General features: G+C 44.5%; 1 long non-coding RNA gene across 1 annotated transcript in view; it reads right to left on the bottom strand.

Moving 5' to 3' along the window:
* LOC135058800 (uncharacterized) overlaps positions 1 to 25,358 on the bottom strand; it is a 58,213-nt gene that overhangs the window by 1,539 nt on the left and 31,316 nt on the right. The window contains exon 2 of the long non-coding RNA XR_010245277.1: positions 21,450 to 21,599. This is a non-coding gene — a long non-coding RNA (uncharacterized LOC135058800). The remainder of the gene's footprint in view (positions 1 to 21,449; positions 21,600 to 25,358) is intronic.

Here is a 25,358-nt window from a genome sequence, read left to right as displayed (position 1 = left end):
ATTTTTATTCACAATAAACACTATTTTGTGGAGGTGTTCATTGGAATTTATTAATTTGTGAATAAAACTATGTATGATTTTTTGAGAGCGCATATTATTACGACGGTATAGAAATGAGGTGGAACCACACTTTACACAGGCTGAATGCAGCTCACTAACATTGAGAGCTGACGATGGAGTAACAGTAGTGTAATAGTTTATGAGGGACTGGGCAGTGAGTTTGATTCACCGGTAAGGTGTAATCGTTATTTTCTTTAAATATTAAATAGGTAGATTTTATATATATATATTTTTCTGAAGGTCTAAAAATAGGGACCTTTTGTGGACAGAGCGGGCATTGAGATAATAAGAATTTACTTACCGATAATTCTATTTCTCGGAGTCCGTAGTGGATGCTGGGGTTCCTGAAAGGACCATGGGGAATAGCGGCTCCGCAGGAGACAGGGCACAAAAAAGTAAAGCTTTACTAGGTCAGGTGGTGTGCACTGGCTCCTCCCCCTATGACCCTCCTCCAGACTCCAGTTAGGTACTGTGCCCGGACGAGCATACACAATAAGGGAGGCATTTTGAATCCCGGGTAAGACTCATACCAGCCACACCAATCACACCGTACAACTTGTGATCTAAACCCAGTTAACAGTATGATAACAGAAAGGGCCTCTTAAAGATGGCTCCTTAACAATAACCCGAATTAGTTAACAATAACTATGTACAAGTATTGCAGATAATCCGCACTTGGGATGGGCGCCCAGCATCCACTACGGACTCCGAGAAATAGAATTATCGGTAAGTAAATTCTTATTTTCTCTATCGTCCTAAGTGGATGCTGGGGTTCCTGAAAGGACCATGGGGATTATACCAAAGCTCCCAAACGGGCGGGAGAGTGCGGATGACTCTGCAGCACCGAATGAGAGAACTCCAGGTCCTCCTTTGCCAGGGTATCAAATTTGTAAAATTTTACAAACGTGTTCTCCCCCGACCACGTAGCTGCTCGGCAGAGTTGTAATGCCGAGACCCCTCGGGCAGCCGCCCAAGATGAGCCCACCTTCCTTGTGGAGTGGGCTTTTACAGTTTTAGGCTGTGGCAGGCCTGCCACAGAATGTGCAAGTTGAATTGTGTTACAAATCCAACGAGCAATCGACTGCTTAGAAGCAGGTGCGCCCAACTTGTTGGGTGCATACAATATAAACAGCGAGTCAGATTTTCTGACTCCAGCCGTCCTTGAAATGTATATTTTTAAGGCTCTGACAACGTCCAACAACTTGGAGTCCTCCAAGTCGCTAGTGGCCGCAGGCACCACAATAGGTTGGTTCAGATGAAATGCTGATACCACTTTAGGGAGAAAATGCGGACGAGTCCGCAGTTCTGCCCTATCCGAATGGAAGATTAGATAAGGACTTTTATAAGATAAAGCCGCCAATTCAGATACTCTCCTGGCAGAGGCCAGGGCTAGTAACATAGTCACTTTCAATGTGAGATATTTCAAATCCACCTTTTTCAATGGTTCAAACCAATGGGATTTGAGGAAATCTAAAACTACATTTAGATCCCACGGTGCCACCGGAGGCACCACAGGAGGCTGTATATGCAGTACTCCCTTGACAAAAGTCTGGACCTCAGGGACAGAGGCCAATTCTTTTTGGAAGAATATTGACAGGGCCGAAATTTGAACCTTAATGGATCCCAATTTGAGACCCATAGATAATCCTGATTGCAGGAAATGTAGGAAACGACCCAGTTGGAATTCCTCCGTCGGAACACTCCGATCCTCGCACCACGCTACATATTTTCGCCAAATGCGGTGATAATGTTTCACGGTGACTTCCTTCCGTGCCTTAATCAAGGTAGGAATGACTTCTTCTGGAATGCCTTTCCCTTTTAGGATCTGGCGTTCAACCGCCATGCCGTCAAACGCAGCCGCGGTAAGTCTTGAAAAAGACAGGGACCCTGCTGTAGCAGGTCCCTTCTCAGAGGTAGAGGCCACGGTTCGTCCGTGAGCATCTCTTGAAGTTCCGGATACCAAGTCCTTCTCGGCCAATCCGGAACCACTAGTATTGTTCTTACTCTTCTTTGCCGTATGATCTTCAATACCTTTGGTATGAGCGGCAGAGGAGGAAACACATACACTGACTGGTACACCCAAAGAGTTACCAGTGCGTCCACAGCTATTGCCTGTGGATCTCTTGACCTGGCGCAATATTTGTCCAGTTTCTTGTTGAGGCGAGACGCCATCATGTCTACAATTGGTCTTTCCCAACGGTCTATTAACATGTTGAAGACTTCTGGATGTAGACCCCACTCTCCCGGATGAAGATCGTGTCTGCTGAGGAAGTCTGCTTCCCAGTTGTCCACGCCCGGGATGAACACTGCTGACAGTGCTATCACGTGATTCTCCGCCCAGCGAAGAATCTTGGCAGCTTCTGCCATTGCACTCCTGCTTCTTGTGCCGCCCTGCCTGTTTACATGGGCGACCGCCGTGATGTTGTCCGACTGAATCAACACCGGCTTTCCTTTCAGGAGAAGTTCCGCCTGGCTTAGAGCATTGTAGATTGCTCTTAGTTCCAGAATGTTTATGTGAAGAGACTTTTCCAGACTCGTCCATACTCCCTGGAAGTTTCTTCCTTGTGTGACTGCTCCCCAGCCTCTCAGGCTGGCGTCCGTGGTCACCAGGATCCAATCCTGAATGCCGAATCTGCGGCCTTCTAATAGGTGAGCCTTCTGCAACCACCACAGAAGTGACACCCTTGTCTTTGGTGACAGGGTTATTCGCAGGTGCATCTGCAGATGCGACCCTGACCATTTGTCCAACAGATCCCTTTGGAATATTCTTGCATGGAATCTGCCGAATGGAATTGCTTCGTAAGAAGCCACCATTTTTCCCAGGACTCTTGTGCATTGATGTACTGACACCTTTCCTGGTTTTAGGAGGTTCCTGACCAGATCGGATAACTCCTTGGCTTTTTCCTCTGGAAGGAAAACCTTTTTCTGAACCGTGTCCAGAATCATTCCTAGGAACAGCAGACGAGTTGTCGGGATTAAATGGGATTTTGGAATATTCAGAATCCACCCGTGTTGTCTTAGCACCTCTTGAGATAGTGCTAAAGCTGTCTCCAGCTGTTCTCTGGACCTTGCCCTTATTAGGAGATCGTCCAAGTATGGGATAACTAATACGCCTTTTCTTCGAAGAAGAATCATCATCTCGGCCATTACCTTGGTAAAGACCCGAGGCGCCGTGGACAATCCGAACGGCAGCGTCTGAAACTGATAGTGACAGTTTTGAACAATGAACCTGATGTACCCCTGGTGTGCGGGGTAAATCGGAACGTGTAGATACGCATCCTTGATGTCCAAGGATACCATAAAGTCCCCTTCTTCCAGGTTCGCTATCACTGCTCTGAGTGACTCCATCTTGAACTTGAACTTTTTTATGTAGAGGTTCAAGGACTTCAGATTTAGAATAGGCCTTACCGAGCCATCCGGCTTCGGTACCACAAATAGAGTGGAATAATACCCCTTTCCTTGTTGTAATAGGGGTACTTTGACTATCACCTGCTGAGCGTACAGCTTGTGAATGGCTTCCAACACCCTCTCCCTTTCGGAAGAGACGGTTGGTAAAGCAGACTTCAGGAAACGATGAGGAGGATCCGTCTCTAATTCCAACCTGTACCCCTGAGATATTATCTGCAGGATCCAGGGGTCTACCTGCGAGTGAGCCCACTGCGCGCTGTAATTTTTGAGACGGCCGCCCACTGTCCCCGAGTCCGCTTGAGAGGCCCCAGCGTCATGCTGAGGTTTTTGCAGGAGCCGGGGAGGGCTTCTGTTCCTGGGAAGGAGCTGCCTGTTGGTGTCTCTTCCCTCTTCCTCTGCCTCGTGGCAGGTACGACAAACCCTTTGCTCTCTTATTTTTGTAGGAGCGAAAAGGCTGCGGTTGAAAGGTCGGTGCCTTTCTCTGTTGGGGAGTGACTTGAGGTAAAAAAGTGGATTTCCCGGCAGTAGCCGTGGCCACCAAGTCTGATAGACCAACTCCAAATAACTCCTCCCCTTTATACGGCAAAACCTCCATGTGACGTTTTGAATCCGCATCGCCTGTCCACTGTCGTGTCCATAAGGCTCTTCTGGCTGAAATGGACATAGCACTCACCCGAGATGCCAGTGTGCAAATATCCCTCTGTGCATCACGCATATAGATAAATGCATCCTTTATTTGTTCTAACGACAGTAAAACATTGTCCCTATCTAGGGTATCAATATTTTCAATCAGGGATTCTGACCAAACTACTCCAGCACTGCACATCCAGGCAGTTGCTATAGCTGGTCGTAGTATAACACCTGCATGTGTGTATATATTCTTTTGAATAACTTCCATCTTTCTATCTGATGGATCCTTAAGTGCGGCCGTCTCAGGAGAGGGTAACGCCACTTGTTTAGATAAGCGTGTGAGCGCCTTGTCCACCTTAGGGGGTGTTTCCCAGCGCGCCCTAACCTCTGGCGGGAAAGGGTATAATGCCAATAACTTTTTTGAAATTATCAACTTTTTATCAGGAGCAACCCACGCTTCATCACACACGTCATTTAATTCTTCTGATTCAGGAAAAACTGTTTGTAGTTTTTTCACACCATACATAATACCCTGTTTTACGGTATCTGTAGTATCAGCTAAATGTAACGTCTCCTTCATTGCCAAAATCATATAACGTGTGGCCCTACTGGAAAATACGTTTGAATTTCTACCGTCGTCACTGGAGTCAGTGCCTGTGTCTGGGTCTGTGTCGACCGACTGAGGCAAAGGGCGTTTTACAGCCCCTGACGGTGTTTGAGGCGCCTGGACAGGCATTAATTGATTGTCCGGCCGCCTCATGTCCTCAACTGACTGTTTAAGGGAAGATAAACCATCACGTAATTCCACAAATAAAGGCATCCATTCTGGTGTCGACCCCCTGGGGGGTGACATCTGCATATTTGGCAATTGCTCCGCCTCCACACCAATATCGTCCTCATACATGTCGACACCCCGTACCGACACACACCGCAAACTCACAGGGAATGCTCTAATGAAGACAGGACCCACTAGCCCTTTTGGGGAGACAGAGGGAGAGTCTGCCAGCACACACCACAAAGCGCTATATATACAAGGGATATCCTTATATTAAGTGCTCCCTTATAGCTGCTTTAATATATAATATATATATATATATAGCCATTAATGTGCCCCCCCTCTCTGTTTTACCCTGTTTCTGTAGTGCAGTGCAGGGGAGAGACCTGGGAGCCGTCCTGACCAGCGGAGCTGTGACAGAAAATGGCGCCGTGTGCTGAGGAGATAGGCCCCGCCCCTTTTCCGGCGGGTTCTTCTCCCGCTATTTTTCCAGTCAGGCAGGGGTTAAATATCTCCATATAGCCCCTATGGGCTATATGTGAGGTATTTTTAGCCTTGTATAAGGTTTATATTTGCCTCTCAGAGCGCCCCCCCCCAGCGCTCTGCACCCTCAGTGACTGCCCAGTGAAGTGTGCTGAGAGGAAAATGGCGCACAGCTGCAGTGCTGTGCGCTACCTTATGAAGACTGAGGAGTCTTCAGCCGCCGGTTTCCGGACCTCTTCACGCTTCAGCATCTGCAAGGGGGTCGGCGGCGCGGCTCCGGGACCGGACTCCACGGCTGGGCCTGTGTTCGATCCCTCTGGAGCTAATGGTGTCCAGTAGCCAAGCAGCAAATCCACTCTGCATGCAGGTGAGTTTACTACTTTCCCCCTAAGTCCCACGTTGCAGTGATCCTGTTGCCAGCAGGACTCACTGTAAAGAAAAAAAACCTAAACTAAACTTTCTCTAAGCAGCTCTTTAGGAGAGCCACCTAGATTGCACCCTTCTCGTTCGGGCACAAAATCTAACTGGAGTCTGGAGGAGGGTCATAGGGGGAGGAGCCAGTGCACACCACCTGACCTAGTAAAGCTTTACTTTTTTGTGCCCTGTCTCCTGCGGAGCCGCTATTCCCCATGGTCCTTTCAGGAACCCCAGCATCCACTTAGGACGATAGAGAAATGTATTTTTAGAATATGTATTTATATATTATTGATTCATTTATATTGTGTGTATAATTGTATTTATATGTTAAAAGATTTCTTATAAGATTTGTACCTAGTAAATACTGTGTGTGTGTGTGTGTGTGTGTGTGTGTGTGTGTGTGTGTGAGAATCTTTGAAGCTTTAATTATCTGGAGGTTGGACTAGCAGGTGGTTGAGCAGGTGTATAAACAGGTATTCTATATTCATTATCATGTGCACCAATAGGATTCAACATTATTCCTTTAAAAAGGGTCCTGTGACTTTTGGAAATCATTCTTTGATAAAGCCCCTGTGGGAGGAGCGAACGCGTCAGAAGCTTTGATTTTTGGACCCCTGCATTAATTGGACCCGTACTTTGCATCAGCTATTGATACCATCATTTGCTGGAACAATTACTGGGAGGAGAGAAACCACTCACCAGTGCCTGCATACGGCACTAAGAGGTGTGGACTCACAGAGCCTTGAAGTCGGGCAGGATCATATACAGCAGGCACCAGCACAGGTGCTGTTTCCCGGAGCCAGAGACCACCTCGGTAGACACTGGGACTCCTTCTTGCTGACATCATTGGCTTAAGCCTCACGTAAGGCTCCGGTTTGGAGCGGTTCTCACGCAGCTCATTGCTTTGTGCTGGATGGTTACTTTTAAAGGAACTGTGATAAAAAATAACTATCTATGGATATTTAATCAATGTACGGGTTCTAACTAGCAGCTGATATTGGTTACATACTGACTAGTATTCACGGACTGAGTTATTTCCTTACATAATAGTATATACACTTCTGTGCACAGATTATGCTTAAGTCCACCTCCTTATAGTATAATATATACTTGTTATTCTTATTCAAAGATTTTTATGGTATTAATGAGACCGGTCTTGCTTTAAAATTTGAGATGTATTATGTATGAATAAATGTTATGCTTATAAAATACAAGATTTTGATGTATTGAAATTTTCAGCAATATCATATTATCTAGTATAGCGCAAGAGGGTATTAGTTAGAGTTCTATAAACCAAATTAATCACAAAATTTAGAACACTCTTGATTACACAAATTCTCACTAACTCACTAGTGAATAAGGGATCTATTTACTAAGCCTTGGATGGAGATAAAGTAGCTGGAGATAAAGTACCAGCCAATCGGCTCCTAACTGCTATGCCACAGGCTGTTAGGCGCCGGGGTCCGCTCGTCGGTGCGGCCCGGCGCCTAGCAACCAGGGACGCCGTGCGCGTACAGCCGCCGGCTCCCTGGCAACGCTAGACGCCGGGCGCACGGAGCCGCTCAGACCCTAGCAACGGGGACGCCACGTTCGGGCCGCGTTCCCCGTTGCTGGGTCTTTTCTAATTGTATAATGGTGTGCTGGCCGTGCAGCATGCAAGCTGCACGGCATTACTTGTGATTACCCAGTCTGGCTCCTGATTGGGGAGCTCACAGTTATAAGCACCCTTTGGACTTCTCACAGACGCCGGTGATAGCTTCCTGTTTGCCTGTGTGGGTTACAGAGAGTTTCCAGTCCTGCTCTATCCGGTTGTTCCTGTCCTCAGTGATCCTGTACTCGGAAATTGTCATCTGTTCCTGGAGTCTGACCGAGCACCTTTAACATCCCGTGGTGTTCGTGAGTCGCGGCGTAGCCGTGTGTTGCGGCTTGACCGCTTACTGTTTATTATTTTGTATCTTTGTGTTCTGGAGCTTTTGCGGAGGATTCCGCTCCCCCTGATCCACTCTGGTATCCAGCGGTGCTGGATAGGAGTTACGGATCAGTGGATCTTTGGTTGTCCTTTTCCCTGGCGGCTAGTCCGCACATACTTTTTGGTTTAGTTAGTTAGCTTGTAACCCCTGGCCTGGTTGCTTAGTCAGAGGGCCCCTTGTTATCACCCTGTCTCGGATTTCCCTTTGTCTCCCATTAAGACCTGAGGGGGCATCGGGGTTGGGCAGACATAATCCGCCCTTCGAACGCGGCTGCCATGGGCTCAAGCAACCATAGTCTCGCAGGGGATTTCTGATAACACGGGCGAGACAACGGAGTTAGGGCGCCAGGGGTTACTAGGCTCTCCTGCTCCCACAACCAGTATATCTTTTCAGTACTCAGACCTCTGCCATAAGATCTCCTCTGGTCTGGAGTACGGGAATCATAACATTATCACCGGCCAGACTAAATTTAAAATTAAACAGGAGTTAATTTTTTCCCTTGTTCAGTTGGGAGATTTGTCGGCCTCATGAATCCCACCGGTGTCGGGCCAAATCCTGGCCAGCTTCTAGTTAGCCAGATTCAAGAGCTTACTCAGATGGTTCAGGATCTGTCCCTTCGGGTGAGGTCACAGGAAGATCTGTTACGGACTTCCCCGAGGGTCATTCCTGAACCAAAAATGCATCTGCCTGACCGTTTTTCTGGGGATAGAAAACAGTTTTTTAATTTTAAAGAGTCTTGTAAACTTTATTTTCGTTTGAGACCAGTCTCCTCAGGTACGGAGGCTCAGCGGGTTGGAATTATTATTTCTCTGCTTCAGGGGGATCCTCAGACCTGGGCTTTTGGTTTAAAGACAGACGATCCGGCTTTATTTTCTGTAGACGCCTTTCTAAAGTCTTTAGGGCTATTGTATGACGACCCTGATAGAGAGGCATCCGCCGAGAGTCAGTTGCGTGCTCTCAGACAGGGTAGGAATCCCGCAGAGATTTATTGTACGGAGTTTCGCCGTTGGTCGAACGACTGTGGATGGAATGACCCAGCCCTGCGCAGTCAGTTTCGCCTCGGCTTATCTGAGTCTATAAAAGACAGTCTCCTTCAGTATCCCGCTCCTGAGACTCTCGATAAACTCATGGAGCTCTCTATTAAGATTGATCGTCGGCTCAGAGAGCGGAGGGCTGAAAAAGGAGCATCTGTCGGGTCAACTCCTTGTGTTTTTTCCATCCCTGTGGACATAGAGGAGCCTATGCAGATGGGTCTCTCCAAACTGTCTCCTGAAGAAAGAACCAGAAGGCAAAGTTCTGGTCTTTGTTTATACTGTGGAGGTAAGGGACATTTTGCCCGTAGTTGTCCGAACAAGTCGGGAAACGTCTCGACCAAGTGAATTGTGAGGGGGTTCACTTTGGTCTGCAGCTTATCTCCTCAAATAATTCACTGTTAGTCCCAGCTAAAGTTTCCTTTGGCAGCCTCTGTTCCTCGGTCTCTGTTTTTGTGGACAGTGGAGCTGCAGGGAACTTTATGGATTTGACATGGGCCAAGACCTTAGGTATTCCTCAGTTAGCCTTGGGTAGGTGTATCACCATGCATGGTTTAGATGGGAGTCCCTTGTCCAATGGGGTTATTTCTCTCTGTACACCTCCTGTTCTACTCTCGGTAGGAGCTCTGCATTCTGAAAAAATTGAGTTTTTCCTCACCCATTGCCCAGCAGTTCCAGTGGTTCTGGGTCACCCTTGGCTGGCCTTTCATAATCCCATCATTGATTGGCAGTCGGGGGAGATCTCACAATGGGGTACCATCTGTAATAAGGAATGTATTACGCTTCCCATCAGAATAGCTGCTGCCATTCCCGCACCCATTCCTGTGGAATACCAGGATTTTGTTGATGTTTTTTCCAAGGGCAATGCGGATATTCTGCCTCCCCATAGGCCTTATGATTGTGCCATTGAGCTAATTCCTGGTGCCACTTTGCCTAAGGGAAGGTTATATGCATTGTCCGGACCTGAAACTGTGGCCATGAATGAGTATGTTAAAGAAAGCCTAGGGAAAGGATTTATCAGGCCATCTAAATCCCCTTTAAGTGCAGGCTTCTTCTTCGTAGAGAAGAAGGATGGTTCACTCAGACCCTGCATTGACTTTAGAGCCTTGAATAAAATCTCAGTAAAAAATACTTACCCTCTGCCACTGATCTCTGTCCTCTTTGATCAGCTACGTTCGGCTGTGATTTTTTCTAAGATTGAACTGAGAGGAGCATATAACCTCATCAGAATCAAGTCAGGGGATGAGTGGAAAACGGCATTCAGTACTCAGTCAGGCCACTATGAGTATCTGGTTATGCCATTCGGCCTGTCTAACGCTCCGGCAGTTTTCCAGGATCTCATTAACGATGTGCTCCGTGAATTTCTTGGAAAATTCGTTGTAGTCTACTTAGACGATATTTTGATTTATTCTGACTCTGTAGAACAACATGTTACCCAGGTGCGTCAGGTTCTAAAAAAATTACGTGAAAATCACCTATATGCCAAGCTGGAGAAGTGTGAATTTCATGTCACGGAGGTATCCTTTTTAGGATACATTATTTCCCCTCGGGGATTCCGTATGGAACCAAAGAAGCTCCAAGCCATCCTTAGTTGGGCGCAACCCACCAACTTAAAAGCAATTCAGCGCTTTTTAGGGTTTGCGAACTACTATAGAAGATTTATTCACTCTTTCTCTGACCTAGTTGCTCCCATTGTGGCACTGACTAAGAAGGGAGCGGATCCTACCAATTGGTCACGTGAAGCCGAGCTATCTTTTCAGGCCTTGAAACAAGCCTTTGTCTCAGCCCCTGTCCTCAGACACCCCAACCCAGAATTGCCTTTCATTGTTGAGGTTGATGCCTCAGAGGTTGGAGTAGGGGCTATCCTATCTCAGAAGGATCCGGATTCCCTTGAATTACACCCTTGTGCCTTTATGTCCAGAAAATTCTCTTCTGCTGAATCCAACTACGATGTTGGTAACCGGGAATTGCTGGCTATTAAATGGGCTTTCGAGGAGTGGAGGCATTGGCTTGAGGGAGCGACTCATATCATTTCAGTTTTGACTGATCACAAAAATCTTCAATACATTGAATCAGCTAAATGACTGAATGCCCGGCAGGCTCGTTGGGCTTTATTTTTTACTCGTTTCAAATTCATTATCACCTTCAGGCCAGGTTCCAAGAATACCAAGGCAGATGCCCTGTCACGCAGTTTTCTTCCAGTTCAAGACAACAGTCCTGTTACTCCCATACTTCCGTCTTCAGTCATTCGGGCAGGCCTCACACAGGATTTATTTACCCAGTTAAAGCTGCTTCAACATCAGGCTCCTGGAAATACTCCTGCTGGTCGTCTTTTTGTCCCTGAGTTTTTGAGAGCAACTGTTTTGACGGAGTTTCATGATAGCAAAGTTGCCGGGCATCTGGGAATCGCTAAGACTTTGGAATTAGTATCCCGCTCAGTATGGTGGCCTGGTCTTTCCAAAGACATTAAGGAGTTTGTTTTTTCGTGTCAGGTCTGTGCACAGCATAAAGTTCCCCGTTCTTTGCCTATCGGTCAGCTTATGCCCTTGAATGTTCCTCTTAGGCCATGGTCTCATATCTCCATGGATTTTGTGGTGGACCTCCCTCTGTCAGCCGGATGCCGTGTCATATGGGTGGTAGTGGACCGTTTTAGTAAAATGGCCCATTTCATTGCTCTTCCCCGATTGCCATCTGCCCAGGGATTGGCAGTCTTGTTCCTCCGCCATGTTTTCAGACTCCATGGGTTACCCACTGATATTGTTTCCGATCGGGGTCCACAATTCATTGCACAGTTTTGAAAATCTTTTTGTGTCTCATTGAAGATGAAATTATCTTTAACGTCAGGCTACCATCCCCAATCCAACGGGCAGACTGAGCGAGTTAATCAATCACTAAAACAATATTTGCGGTTGTACTCGGCCAAACTCCAAAATGACTGGTCTGAGTTTCTTCCATTGGCGGAGTTCGCTTACAATAATGCCTGTCATTCCTCCACCAATGTGTCTCCATTTTTTGCAGTTTTTGGTTTTCACCCCAGAGCTAATTCCTTTTTTCAACATTCCTCTGTCTCCTCACTGACCTTGACCTCTCATCTTAGGCTCATTTGGAGAAAAGTGCACCTGGCTCTCAGAAAAGCGGCATTTCAGGAAAAGAGATTTTCTGACAGGCTCCGGCGGCCGTGCACTTTTAAAGTAGGAGATAGGGTGTGGTTGTCGACTCGCAACATTAAACTTCGACAAACCTCAGCCAGATTGGGTCCTAAATTTATTGGACCATTTCACATTATCAAAAAAGTCAATCCAGTTGCCTTCCGGTTACGTTTACCAAAAACTTTACGGATCGGAAATACTTTCCATTGCTCATTGCTGAAACCATATGTTTCGTCCAGTAGATTTCCTCGTAAGATATCTCAGGGGAGATCACCAATAGTTGTACAGGGTCAGCAGGAGTTCTTGGTGGAGAAGGTTCTCGATTCCAAGTTGTCCTGGGGTCGGCTTTATTTTTTGGTGCATTGGAGAGGTTATGGTCCAGAAGAAAGGTCTTGGGTCCTGGATAAGGATCTCCATGCCCCGAGGCTCAAGAGGGCATTTTTTCGAGAATTTCCTCGGAAACCGGGCTTTAGGGGTTCCTTGACCCCTCCTCAAGGGGGGGGTACTGTTAGGCGCCGGGGTCCGCTCGTCGGTGCGGCCCGGCGCCTAGCAACCAGGGACGCCGTGCACGTACAGCCGCCGGCTCCCTGGCAACGCTAGACGCCGGGCGCACGGAGCCGCTCAGACCCTAGCAACGGGGACGCCACGTTCGGGCCGCGTTCCCCGTTGCTGGGTCTTTTCTAATTGTATAATGGTGTGCTGGCCGTGCAGCATGCAAGCTGCACGGCATTACTTGTGATCACCCAGTCTGGCTCCTGATTGGGGAGCTCACAGTTATAAGCACCCTTTGGACTTCTCACAGACGCCGGTGATAGCTTCCTGTTTGCCTGTGTGGGTTACAGAGAGTTTCCAGTCCTGCTCTATCCGGTTGTTCCTGTCCTCAGTGATCCTGTACTCGGAAATTGTCATCTGTTCCTGGAGTCTGACCGAGCACCTTTAACATCCTGTGGTGTTCGTGAGTCGCGGCGTAGCCGTGTGTTGCGGCTTGACCGCTTACTGTTTATTATTTTGTATCTTTGTGTTCTGGAGCTTTTGCGGAGGATTCCGCTCCCCCTGATCCACTCTGGTATCCAGCGGTGCTGGATAGGAGTTAAGGATCAGTGGATCTTTGGTTGTCCTTTTCCCTGGCGGCTAGTCCGCACATACTTTTTGGTTTAGTTAGTTAGCTTGTAACCCCTGGCCTGGTTGCTTAGTCAGAGGGCCCCTTGTTATCACCCTGTCTCGGATTTCCCTTTGTCTCCCATTAAGACCTGAGGGGGCATCGGGGTTGGGCAGACATAATCCGCCCTTCGAACGCGGCTGCCATGGGCTCAAGCAACCATAGTCTCGCAGGGGATTTCTGATAACACGGGCGAGACAACGGAGTTAGGGCGCCAGGGGTTACTAGGCTCTCCTGCTCCCACAACCAGTATATCTTTCCAGTACTCAGACCTCTGCCATAAGATCTCCTCTGGTCTGGAGTACGGGAATCATAACACAGGCTGTGTTTGAAAAATGACAGTTAGGAGCCGATTGGCTGGTACTTTATCTCCAGCGACTTTATCTCCATCCAAGGCTTAGTAAATAGACCCCTAAGTGAGACACTTATAAACACTTCTCAGAATATGCAAATGAAAAGTCTCCAGCTTAGCATCCTTACAAAGGTAAGTCATAAATCATCACAATAACAAGGTATAAACATCTCATATAATATTGTTGGCGATTGAAAACTTCACCATCTAGCAAATCACTCAACATCCTACATCGCTAGGATGCCTTTGGGGTAGACGTACGATTGGTTGTTAGGGGGAGAAATGATATCTTCACACGTTAAATGCACCAAAACTACTTCTCTCCCATGTATGAAAGAGGAGGTGTGCTGAATGACAGGGTCACTATGTGCCCTGTCTATATTGGCACAGCTATCTACAAGAAAGCACGCAGATATGCAGGGCAGTTTATGAAGGATCAGTGGCACGGACCTGTTCCAACACCTGCATCTTTCAATTTCGTCAACTGAAGGTGTCTTTGCCACATTCACAACAGCAGGGACAGCGTAGTCCCTGGTTGCTGCACATGCGACCTCTGGGATGCACGGGTGAACTCGTGATAATAGCAAGACTGCACGTATCCACAGAGGAGATGGAAATGTATCATCACTGTAGTAGGGATCGATGGGGGATAACTACCCTGCTTCAGTAAACTAGTTGTTTGTATATCTTGTTGGTGGAGCTTCCTGCTTCACCTTGGAAATGAGGCACAGTAGGAACTGCAATAGCAGCATGACGCGTGCAGCTATAATACATCTCCCCGTCTTATTTCCGAGCAGTCACCTCAGGCGGTGCACATGATGGTGCATAAAAACCATGATATCCCATTTTAGAAGGAGCACTGCATCTACATACAACCTGGAACACAGGTTTCCTTAATGGTGTGTTCGTTAATATCTGCCACAAATGTTTTGAAAGTATACCTGCAGTTTTCAGAATGAACATTAGCATTAATATTTACTGGTCAGGCTGTATTCGCAATGAACAATTGCAAAGAAAACACTCACTCAAGATTGTCAAGGATGTGGGGAAACATCAGAGAAAATAGTTCATTCTCTGCTTTTAGTGAGAAACAGAAACAGCGTATGTTATGTACACTGATACCATAGTGACAGTCTACAATTTATCACACTGTTATGCCGGGCCAATGAAAGATTGGTTTATACCACTGACTGTTCCGACACCAGCAGCTATCGATTTTGAAAGCGGCAGATGTCGTTGCCCATACACCACAGCAAGGGACCGCGCTACCCCTGGCTGTGCTGGCTGCAGGATCTGTGCCTTTCTCACGAGCGTAGCGATATCTTGAGCATGCACCCTGGATCTGCCTGGGTGGAAAGACACAGCGCATCAGCACTAAGATGATGCACTGTAAAGAACAGGGGTATGGTTCACTCCTCAACTCCAGCAAATGAGATGATCTTACATTGTGTCAGTTAACCTTCTAAGTTTCGCATTCATAAAGAGGCAAAGCAGGAAGACCGATAATTGCATGATATGTACAGCTATACAGTAGTACATATAGCACAAACGTAATGAAAAGGTTAAGAAAGTCATAGATGGATAGCTAAAGATCAAAATAGGATCAAAATAGAGAAGGGGAGACCAGGAGAGAAATAATGAGGTCTGAAAAATATATATGGGGATAGACGAAAGAAGACTCGAAATGGGGGAGAAGTGGTATCTGTGCACATTATGGACACTGATACCACTTCTCCCTCATGTATTAAAGCGGTGGTGCTTGCTTGGTGACAAAGGCGCAGTGCGCTCTTGTCTATATCCGCGCTGCTACCTAAAAGACAGTACGCCGATATTCAGGTCAATGCTCTGCTGACCGTTCCAACATTTGTAGCTATCAATTTCGACAGTTGCAGGTGTTGATGCCCTACAGTATCTCAACACCAGGGACAACACTATCCCTGCCTGTGGCGGGTGCCAGCTCTGGGCTGCATGTGAGTTTTCACGCGAGTAGCGAGATCTCGCACATGCTCACTGAAGCTGTCTGGGCAGGGATACACAGCACATCCGCACTAAGCTAATGGCCTGTATGTTTTGGTAGGGATTACAGGTGGGGGGAGTTTTCACTCCCCACTTCGGCATTCCGAGATGTTAATATATTTTGTCAATGGTCCTTCATGCTTCCCCTTGGTAATGAGGTGAAGCAGGAAGTGTTATAGCGGCATGATCCGTGTGGGTATAACACATTTTCCCCAGGGTTACAGAGATAGAGGTTGTCAGAAAGAGAGGGAATGAGAGAAATAAAAAGGGAAATGCAAGATAGAAAGACAGGGTGTTAGGAAGGGAGAGAGAAAAAAAAGCAACTAAGACACAAAGTCTAGAGAAAAATACTGTACGCTATTCAGCTTGGGGCATCTCAGTTGCTCCAGGTGTCCTGGCGCGCACACTCAGTGTATGAAAACACATCTGTCTAGTAGTAAAACAAGCTTCGGAGGCATCACTCATACACAGCCACTTTGTGTCCGACTCACAATGAGCCCCTTAGTCTGTAATATGAGAGCTGAAAGATCACAGAGGCTATAGAATCTGCACACAAGCTGTCATATCAAAAGCGTTTAGAATTTTTGTGCAAGGACCTGCTCGCTCTAAGAATGCATTCCTTGGTCTTGCAGGATAACTCATTAGTCTTTTGTAGACTCAGGGGATGCCACTTTGCCCGTTCATAATATATTTGCCCGTTGTAGGTATATGGAGACTTTGAGACAATAAAAGCAGCCCGATCTCATTGTGATGGCAAAATTGGCATTTAAACCAGGTGGCAGATTGGCCACACACTGTAGGGCCCACAGTAATTCCTTGGCAGGGAACTAGATAGCCAGACTGGGTTCCAACTCTATCCATACCACCAGCTGTAATTTATTTTTAGACATTTTTATTTAAATATTTTTATTGCAGCTTTGCAATATATTACCTAATGCATTGTCATGCATATCAAAGTTACAGCATTAGAGGCAACATAAAGGTGTCCTAATATCTGTAGTCTATTCAAAACAGATGAACAGTAAATAATAAAGATTCACAAATATGCCAGGGGAAATACTGCGCTCAATGGTTGGTGAGAATAAATACTGTATATTAATATAAATAAAAGAATTATTAAAATAACAATTTTAACTCAGCTTTATAAAAGGTGTATTCAATATTATACAAGTACTAAAAAAAAAAGATGATACAAGAAATAATTGATGAGCAATAAGTAGTGATACAGCAATTAGGTAACATTATCATGCCTTGTAGTTAGTCTTTATCCAACACTTTGTAAATGTCACAATATAAAGCTGAGTCTATTAGCTAGAGATGTGAGCGGAGCCCCTAATTTTGATTCTACTTCATCATCGTGTGTTTTGGCAAAACTGCCCTCAAGTGTTTTGGTTCGGATTCGGTTCGGTTTTGGACTCCTTTAAAATTAATAAAAACCGATAACAGAAAATTATATCAATAAAACTCAATAAAAGTACCTAAACTCATGTAATTTGGACCTGTTTACATGCAATCCAAAACCCAATCTGAGTTCCAAACTGACAACAGATCCAAGTCGGGACTCATCTCCACTCGGAACCCCAAAGTGATTACGAACTAGGATTAAATTCAACTAGGAGCCCCTAAATTCGGGTGTGTTTGTATTTCAGGAAAACCAAACTGCACATTTCTACTTTTAGCAGTGATATATTGGAGGATAATTAGGTGCAAAATTTAATGTGAAGATCAGGGTTTAAAGATTGAATATTATTTAGATATTTTACCAGATGTGTCAGTAAGTCTCTCTGGAAGAGAACAAGAAGATCAATAATTCAATACACACACTGGTTTCCCCAAATGTAAGTAAAACCAGCTTCTCAGTTTACTGTAGATGAATAAACAAATATTATTGTCCACACAGTACATTATCAAAGTGTTACAAAGTATCAGCTTGCCACAATCTCCAGCTGATACATTTCTGTACCGTCGCTTTTGTCAAAAGAAATTTGAAGGAATACATTTCCTTCCAGGATACTCTATTCTTAAAGTCCCGCTGAACAAAACCTTTATCACTGCAGGCAGGTGTATTCATAATTAAAATTCCTGGTGTTAGTAGTCTGAATACTAATGGCATTCCTGACTATTTTAAACACAAAAAGGTGTAAATATAAGTACAATGTAAATGTATATATGTATATATATATATATCTAGTTCCCACAATATACCCCATTGAACTGTTAAATGCAACATGAATTAATATTATACATATGTGTTGTGTTATAGGTGCAGTGGTATATTAAAACTATAAGTTACACTGCTGTGACCAAGCCCAATCATGGGCGATTAACAAGTTACTGCAATAGGTTGTTGTTTCTGGGCAATAGACTTCCTTGCTGTGAGGTTCTGTTAAGATCATTGCTGTGTGGAGTTTCACACAGAAACAGTTTTTGGTTACAATAATAAAAAATAGCTAATTTAGTGTAAACATTAACTCTAAACATAAATGATTATACCATTTAGTCCAACACCAGTGTCAGGAAAAGGACAATAGGGATACTTTTTTTTTTTTTTTTTGCAGTCCCCATGTTTGTGAGAAACTAGGTGTAGGCTTGTAGAAATTAAATTAGCTCCATATTTATTCACATTCATCCATAATTTTTTAGTCCTTGTTTCTCAAAGACTTAGCTGATCATGAGAACAAATTTTTGTCCAAGTTCATCTGAGCCTGGTGGCATGACCGACATCAGTTATCGGTTGCTAGAGATCCAACCAGGGTCCCATTGTTTAAGCCATGCAACAGAAGTTGAGGCAACAAAGACACTGGGACAATCCTGTGTTCACAATTTTGGTAGCAGTATTGGCCAAAACTGGGTTTCCTTAAATGGCCATATATTCCTAAGAGGTCACATTAACCTCCCATACATGTCCAAGCGAAAACTGAACAGTGGTAGGCAAACATGGGAGCTCTGTGCCAAAATTCTCCTTCCCAATTCCAATCCTCCAAATTGTGTAGAAATGGAGCCTCTTGCTCACCAGGATAGAGTGCATCCTAATATGATTCCTGTTGGAGAACAAGGTGAATTGACTTTTGTGTCCCTCTGTGCCATTATTCAGGTCTATGTTGGACAGTGGCTGTGTATGAGTGATGCCACAGAATCTGCAATTACTTCTGATAGTCTGCTACCAAAATCTTTTCTGTAGTCAAGCTTTCACTAAATACCTCCTGCTTTATCTCCTTTACTATTACATGTTACAGCGGGACATCACTTTCAGTGGCAGGAATGGACAGGAAATTATATCTTGAATTAAGTCAAAGTCCAAAACTCTCTCAGGAATATTACATTGGAATCCCAAATTCCTTCCAGTTCTGGCTCAGATTTAATTACATTATCTGATAGCCTGGTCCCTTCTGAGCCGCAGGAGAATGGGGATATTTTGTATAGACACACAAGTTATAATTCCTCGTCATCCAATTTGCTCAAGTGCATACTTTTCTTAGTCCTTCTTGGAATATTGGTATAACAAGATATATGCATCATATTTCCTCTTCTACATCCTCAAGCATAGCACAACTACTGTAGCAGCTGCTTCCCCTAACTGTGGCAAAAGTTTTTACCAGCGGTGCCTTTCGGAATCCTCACAGCAACACAGGTCCCCGCTCTGATGCCATCAAAACATAATATACAGTAAGTATCTGCATCTGTCCCCAGTGATTTCTTAACTGAAAGCATGGATTGAATATTCCTTGTCCCAGGAAATACTCTGGAAGATATTTAGTGCAGTATTTCTAAGAAGTGCCTTGCATCTGGCATTGTTTTATGGAGACCTTGCTATTATAGTACTTCATTGAAGCAGGAGGTGCTGTTCTTTCAATGGACTTTTGCTACTCTGGCAGATTAATAGTTTATTGGCAATGATTCTTTATCAATGAACATATACCAAGCGTGCACTATGAAACCATAGTGATCTGAGACTACATTCTCAGACACAGCACTTGGATCCTCACTAATGCTAACAGGAGGCTTCTATCTCCTAGAGACACCTCCTGCTGCATTTGAATTTTAATTAGACGGAATTACACAGCCGCTTCCTTGTGGCTGTGCAATTCCATACAAACATGAATTAGGCTCTTCCACTGCCTTTCCAGACTTTCTAATATTCAATATGTCTAAAACTGAAAGCATTATCTTCTCCTGAGTCCTCTTACAGTATCTCCACCCTCTACCTACTGAAGGCAGGCCCACTGCCTGGAATTCATCTTTGACTCCTGCCTCTCTTTCACTCCCCGTATTGAGATCCTCCCATTCGCATTACTGCTCATTTGCCCTCCTTAACATCTCTAGGAATTGGCCCTTTCTCACCTTGGAAGCAACGAAAAATGACATTTAATCTCTTAAATCAATTATGATAACCTCCTTCTCTTAAGTCTTTTGAAGTCTCACCTTGTTCCTCTTCTATTGTGCACACTGCTGTCCCTCCCCTTTTTTTTTGCTCTTTTGAAGCGCTGTTTCAGCTGATCCTCTCTGACAAATACTCCACTTGCTCCCTAACTTCTACTGAATCAAGTTCAAACTCTTCAACCAGACTTACAAAGGGATCGGTATGGGATGCCGAATGTCAGTATACCGACATTGGTATCCCATGCAGCAGAATGCTGGCAGAGAGGGTTAGTGCAACGAAGCCCCTTGCGGGCTCTCTGCACTTGCCATGCTGCGGGCTCGGTGGCGAGCAAAGGGTTCTGTTCTCCCTCTATGGGTATCATGGACACCCACAGAGGGGGAATCACCTACTTCGCCGGTAATCCGGTGGCAGTATAGTACCCCTGTCGGGATCTTGGCGCCCCTATTGAGATAGCTGGGATCCCGGTGGGTGGCATTTTAACCACATACCCTTACAAAGCCTGTAGCTCTGGCTCCCATAAATCTTCAACCTCATTTCCCCTTTAACAGCTACTTATCAGAGATGATAACTTTCTTGTCAATCACTGGATCAGCAATTTAATGTTTTGTTTTTACTCTGTTAATTTGCTGTTGATTAGTCATTGTATTATTTTGTATTGTGCAATAAATCATTGTTCGTTGTGGTCTGTGCAATGTTTAATACTGTTAAATGTGTTCTTTGTTCACCCCCTAAATTGTACGGCACTGCAGACCATTTGTGCCATGCAAATAAAACATAATAACAATAATAATAATAATAATAATAAAAAAGCATACAGTACTTGACTGATGGTGTGTTGGCGGCAGCACTTTAGAGACAGTAGTACAGTTCATACTGTGGAGATACAGTGAGTTCTGGTTTTGTCTATATTTCATATGCTTTTATCTGAATGTTTCTCTTTAGTCTAATAAATGGAAGATTATTACAGCATGGATGTGCTCCCTTTCTGTGCTTTAAGATTTCTGGTATAATAAAGTATTCTGCACTTTCATATCTATGTAATCTCAGCTGTCACGGCAAATTGCACATTATCAATCACTGAGCCATTCTGCTTCATTATATTATGCTGTTGGGGAGTACGCATCTTGCCCCCTTACAGGAACAGTAGTCCTTACTTATTTTGTAAACAATTGATGCAGTTTGTCTTTTGCTTGTGAGTTATCTTAATTTGTTCAATTAATTTTTTTCACCTTCAGATTCAATTTTAAGGAGTATTTCTACCTATAAAACAGATTTTAAAAAAAGTATTGCATTTAATGTTGGAGTGCTAACCTGCATGGTGATCCTTTTTAGTGTTGACTGGCTTTCTATGTACAGACTGGATACTTTACATTCTACGTAGCTGATGCAAAGTGAGATCTACACAAGTTGGTGGAGTGTAAAATGCATTTATGTTCTCTGCAAATGGTGAGAAACCAGCCTCAAGTATATGTGGCTATGTATATTTGCACGTTCCTGCCTCTTAGGACATGTGGGAGGGAAATGTATGCTGAGCACATTAAGGGAGTGTTCACATAAACAATGCAAACCTACACACAGACAGATATACAAGGTCTGACAATTAAGTTTGCAAACTCACCGAGGCAGCACTGGACAGAAACCTCAGTAATTTGATGGCGTTGGCATATCAGCGTTTCACAGCTGTGTTGTTGTTGATCTACGGCAGTCTCTTCCTGAGTGGCATCTATTATTGTCTGTTTTTTGGTGTGCGATCTTAAGAATGTCAGAGCTTGAATTAGAGCAACAAATGAACATTAAGGGCCTGATTCAGCATGGATTGCAAAAGCAACATTTTTCTCTAATGGATGCAACCATCTGCACTGCAGGTGGGGCAGATATAACATGTGTAGAGAGGGAGTTAGATTTGGGTGCAGTGTGTTCAAACTGAACATTAAATTGCAGTGTAAAAATAAAGCAGCCAGTATTTACCCTGCACAGAAACAGGTCATTAGTAATTATTCAGCTGGTTTAGTTTCCATGAAGGTACTGTAAAATATCACCTGTTTAAAAACAATCAATATTTCTAGGGTTTATTTAATAAAATAACAGTCACTTGTCTGACATCCTTATATCACACAAACCAACAAATAAGAAATTCTGTGTGCCACTTGGCCAGGCGGATAAAGAACTTCTACACATTGATACTCCAAACAGTGGAGATATATGGATGCTCACCGGTATGCTTACATGGACAACGTGGTTAGTAGATATAAAAGGTATCTTTGTTTTGCCTGGAATTGCAGTCCGCTCCCTGGTGTAGGGGAACCAAATTCTATAAACCACATTCCTCTTGTGAAACCGTATACACACTGAGTGTTTACATGAACGCTTACATAGAAGCCTCTTTTTCAAACATATAAATGGGTTATTCCTTATAACCAGTGGCGGATTTCTCACTAGGCACATGAGGGACGTGCCTTGGGGCGGCATTTGCTGGGGGGGCAGCACAGCAGGCTGATGAGGACAGGTGATTCTTTTTTTTGTCATTACGACTTATTTGTTAAATATTTTAATTTGCAATGGACAGGAGTAGGACAATGGGCAGAAAATTTTGGTCCGGTATCTGGGAGTAGGGTAAGCTTGGCTGCTTTGGTGGTCTCAAGGCATCCGGAGTGGCCCAGAAATGAAGGGGGCAGTGACATGATGGGAAGGAAGCCAATAATGTGCCTAGGGGCAGCCTGGCTTCTAAATCTGTCCCTGCTTATAACGGTCATCTACACCATCAATAAAACATAAGAATAAAACAAAAAGAGTACTCATAAGGAGGAATTCAATTGTGGGCAAAAACATCTGCACGGTCGAGTCATTGCGGCAATAGCCGCCCTTTACAGTAGCCAGATCTCGTACAAAAGTGTTTCCTGACCCATAGGGTAGTGAGAAATTATGTGCGAATTTGGGATACAGCCAGGCGGGCAAAAGGGTCAAGATGCGGTGCCGTTGCCAGCACTTAAATGCTGTGGCGACATCAATTTGCACCCTTTGCCCTGGAATTGAATATCCCTAATAGCGTAGTATGCCAAATCTTTAATCAGAAATATACTTTAAAATATAGACTTGAGAAGGACCAGCATCCGTAGCAGATAAACGTGGAGTTGTAGATCACATAGTCACAGGAATCACAAAGGACCCAGGTATGGTCATTCCATGGATGGGTAATGTACCACACATACACATGGATAGTCCGGCACCTCAACACCAATGCGTTTCAACAAATCAAATATCTTTTTCAAGATGATGGTGCCTGTAATAATGGTGTCTCTTATATATTAGCTACAGTACTGACCACTCCTTGCAGATACCTTCCTGAATGGGGCTATTCTTTAACTCAAAATATGATATAAACATACTCACTGAAACAGGTCAATAAAAACTGTTCCACATTATGACAACAAGAACAGGAAGTTAACTATGAGATCGGGTTATTTCATGTAATTACGGTTGTTACCACAACCGGCATAACTGACCAATCCATACCATACATTGTAATTGAGGCACAAGAGGAGAACCAGTTTTTCCTCTAGTGGTAGGAGATTACTGCAGCTGCGAGATTTACATAACTTCTTTTATGCGTTCCACAGTTATAAAGCGGAAGTGGCATGCCTTCCACCAGGAAAAACTCAAATTATATATGTAAACTTAACATGGGTACTGGGTTAAATACATAATATATATGTAAAAATAGACTACAGAAATAACCCAACTTCCAGTTTGTATTCCATACCATCAAATGCAACTTCCTGGTATAAATATCAATATTATCAATTCAAGAACGTAAAATCATATAAATATATGAAAAACAGAGTATATAAAAAACTTATAAAGTACAAAAGACATTACATAAAAACAACATTACAACAGGATCACAGAAATCACTTCAATTCAAAACATGTTTTTAACCCATAAGGGAAGAATGTGTTCATGTCATGAATAAATTTCCTTTCACTACAAGCTACTGTGGCATTTGGTTTTTCTATCGACAGTTTTCCTAAATTTTCTTTATACCTATAGCCTGTTTTATGGAATTTAAAAAACATTCGTAGGTTTGTTTAAAATGGTTGGATAAAGTATGTTTGTCAACAACATTTTTAAAATTTCTAATGTGCTCAGCCCATCTTTCTCTCAGGGTGCGAGAGGTCTTCCGTATGTATGGGAATCTGTATTCACACTACAATTACACACGAACAGCTTGCAGGGGTGGAAATTGCTGTTGCGGAGGTGTGCAAATGCCGCTAACGGCACCCAAATTTGCCCTATGAGGCTGCAAACAAAAATCTGCGAGTCCTGCTGTACCATAATAGTCAAGTTTAGAAGGAGGAGTTAGATATTCATGTTATGGTTGTGTTTTGTGCAACTTGTTGGATGTATGTGTTCCCGCATTGTATCCATGAAGACTAATTCATATATTCACCTTTATTCGGAGTTGCATGCATCTGTGGTGTGCCAGCCCTACTGACACACTAATGGAGGGTTTTCAAGTATCTAGAACCCCCCCCCCCCCATTGAGCTGAATTTTCTATTTTGAGATGTGTCTCCGTCTCAGCAAAAGCCGCGACTACGATCGCGACCGCAGAGCTGCAACACAGCAGCGTTTACAGAATGTCCGGGAGGAGCTCCATCCATCCTCACAGTACCGTCCCGTCTGCTCCCAGACCCTGATGTATGCATATAATACTGTATATGTGTTACGGTTGTCAGTACCCAGATGACCAAAGTTACCTGTATATAGAGAGACACGGGCAAAGTGATAATGCAATAAGAAATGGTGACTTTATTGTCACAAAAGAACCTGGACACAAATAACAATCACTCAGAGTCCAAAGCAGGAGATACGGCTGAACGCCGATGATGCGACTGATAGAGTTCTAAGCAGGAAAGACGGCTGAACACTGATGATGCGGCTGAACGCCGGTGATGATAAATTAAACGTGGAGTGACTACTGAGCTGTGGAGGTGGTTAGTGAGTCTATATTACAGCTAGGGAGCCAGTATAATGGTTTGTAATCAAACAGTGTGGCAGTTCTGCCAACGTTGCGGCTAGTGAGCCGATCTAGTAGTAAGTTTACGGACGGTGCGGCAATTGCGCCGATGTTGTGGCTAGTGAGCCAGTATGGTAGTTTGTTTGTTGAAGAAGTGGCGACTGCGCTGAAGTTGCGGCTAATGCTGATATTGTAATCCGTTAGTTGAAAGTGCGGTGATTGCGCCGATGTTGTGGCTAGTGAGCCAATATTGTTGTTTGTTTGCAGGCGATGCGGCGAATGCGCCGCTGTTGTAGCTAGTGAGCCGATAGTGTAGTTTGCTTGCTGAAGGTGCAGCGATTGCGCCGATGTTGTGGCTAGTGAGCCAATATTGTTGTTTGTTTGCAGGCGATGCGGAGATTGCGCCTCTGTTGTGGCTAGTGAGCCGATATTGTTTGCTTGCTGAAGGTGCGACCAGGGGCCAGAAATGCAGGATCCAGATGGCCGCCAGGCAGATCAGGAAGATGCAGGTA

This window comes from Pseudophryne corroboree, chromosome 1 (genome assembly GCF_028390025.1).
Source record: "Pseudophryne corroboree isolate aPseCor3 chromosome 1, aPseCor3.hap2, whole genome shotgun sequence".
Classification (NCBI taxonomy): domain Eukaryota; kingdom Metazoa; phylum Chordata; class Amphibia; order Anura; family Myobatrachidae; genus Pseudophryne; species Pseudophryne corroboree.
The sequence above is the reverse complement of the archived record's forward strand: the minus strand, read 5'-3'. Positions and strand labels throughout refer to the sequence as shown.